Source organism: Triticum dicoccoides, chromosome 7B, assembly GCF_002162155.2.
Source record: "Triticum dicoccoides isolate Atlit2015 ecotype Zavitan chromosome 7B, WEW_v2.0, whole genome shotgun sequence".
Lineage (NCBI taxonomy): Eukaryota > Viridiplantae > Streptophyta > Magnoliopsida > Poales > Poaceae > Triticum > Triticum dicoccoides.
Genome location: NC_041393.1, coordinates 226,974,351 through 226,976,920, shown reverse-complemented (window position 1 = coordinate 226,976,920; position 2,570 = coordinate 226,974,351).

Sequence of the window (2,570 nt, the reverse complement as noted above, 5' to 3'; positions counted from 1 at the left end):
CTTGTGGGCTGGTGTTCTCCCCTCATATGGCCCATATCTTTCCCCCGGGGGTTTCGGTAACCCCTCCCCCCCGGTACTCCGATAAATATGCGATACTATCCAGAACACTTCTGGTGTCCGAATACTATCATCCTATATATCAATCTTTACCCGTCGACCATTTCGAGACTCCTCATCATGTCGGTGATATCATCTAGGACTCCGAACAACATTCGGTCACCAAATCACATAACTCATATAATGCTACATCGTCATCGGACGTTAAGCGTGCGAACCCTACGGGTTCGAGAACTATGTAGACATGACCGAGACACTTCTCCAGTCAATAACCAATATCAAAACCTGGATGCTGATATTGGCTCCTACATATCCTACGAATATATTTATCAGTCAAACCGTTATGACAACATACGTTATTCCCTTTGTCATCATTATGTTACTTGCCCGAGATTCAATCGTCGGTATCCACATACCTAGTTCAATCTCGTTACCAACAAGTCTCTTTACTCGTTCTATAACACATCATCCTACAACTAACTCATTAGTCACTTTGCTTGCAAGGCTTCTAATGATGTGTATTACTGAGAGGGCCCGAAGATACCTCTCCGATACTCAGAGTGACAAATCCTAATCTCGATCTATGCCAACCCAACAAACACCTTCGGAGATACCTGTAGAGCAACTTTATAATCACCCACTTATGTTGTGACGTTTGATAGCACACAAGGCATTCCTCCGGTATCCGGGAGTTGCATAATCTCATAGTCGAAGGAACATGTATTTGACATGAAGAAAGCAATAGCAATAAAACTAAACGATCAATATGATAAGCTAACAGATGGGACATGTCCATCAAATCATTCTCCTAATGATGTGATCCCGTTATAAAATGACAACTCATATCGATGGTTAGGAAACCTTAACCATCTTTGATCAACGAGCTAGTCTAGTAGAGGCTTACTAGGGACATGGTATTTGTTTATGTATTCACACATGTATTATGGTTTCCGATCAATACAATTCTAGCATGAATAATAAACCTTTATCATGAATAAGGAAATATAAAATAACAACTTTCTTATTACCTCTAGGGCATATTTCCTTCAGTATGAACATCATCACCCACAACTCCTTTGTGTTCTACTCGTGCATATCATCTACGCATAGACCTGGATCATGATGCCACTATCGTGGAATGTTGCATGGAAAACAAAAAAATTCTACGCACATGCAAGATCTATCCATGGAGATGCATAGCTACGAGAGGGAGAGAGCATCTACATACCCTTGTATCACGATGCGGCCGATCTAGTGCCGAATGGATGAAACCTCCAAGTTTAGCACGCGTGTGGCTTGATGACGTATCCTCCTTCTTGACCCAGCAAAATATTCCAATACTACTCTAGCACCAACGAGCGTTAAGTGTGCGACCCTGCGGGTTCGGGAATTATGTAGTCATGACCGAGACACCTCTCCGATCAATAACAAATAGCTAGACCTGGATGCCCATATTGATTCCTACATATTCCATGAAGATCTTTTATCGGTTGAACCTTTATGACAACAAACATAATTCCCTTTGTCTGTCTGTATATTACTTTCCCGAGATTTTCGATCGTTGGTATCTCTATATCTAGTTCAATCTCGTCACTGGCAAGTCTCTTTACTCATTCCGTAATACATCATCTTGTAACTAACTCTCTAGTCACTTTGCTTGCAAGCTTCTTGTGATGATGTATTACTAAGAGGGCCCAGAGATACCTCTCCATCATACGGAGTGACAAATCCCGATCTCGACTTACGCGAACTCAACAGACACCTTCAGAGATACCTGTAGAGCATCTTTATGATCACCCAGTTACATTGTGACGTTTCACAGAACACAAGGTATTCCTCTGGTATTCGGGAGTTGCATGATCTCATGGTCGAAGGAATATGTATTTGACATTAAGAAAGCAGTAGCAAAAACTGAACGATCATATGCTATGGTAACGAATGGGTCTTGTCCATCACATCATTCTCCTAATGATGTGACCCTGTTATCAAGTGACAACACATGTCTATGGTTAGGAAACCTTAACCATATTTTGATCAACGAGCTAGTCTAGTAGAGGCTCACTAGGGACACGGTGTTGTCTATGTATCCGCACATGTATCTGAGTTTCCGATGAATACAATTCTAGCATGGATAATAGACGTTTATGATGAACAGGGAAAGATGATAATAACTAATTTATTATTGCCTCTAGGGCATATTTCCAACAGGAATTGGATGAAATTTGTCATGTAATCGACTCAATTGGTTAGGGCTTGGTCCCTACACTACTAGGAGAAAGGTTATAGGTAGAACCTTAACAGTAGCGCTGGGCCTGCACCAGTGCTACATGTAAGCTTGTAGTAGTAGCGCTGGCCCGCCACCCAGCGTTTCTGCTAACTGGTCCCATCCTCACCCACCAGGCCTACCTATAGTAGCAACGTTTGATAAAAAAGCAACGCTACTTCTTATCTTATAGCAGTAGCGCGTGTCCATGGCACACCGCTACCACTATGTGGGCCACTGACCCAACGCT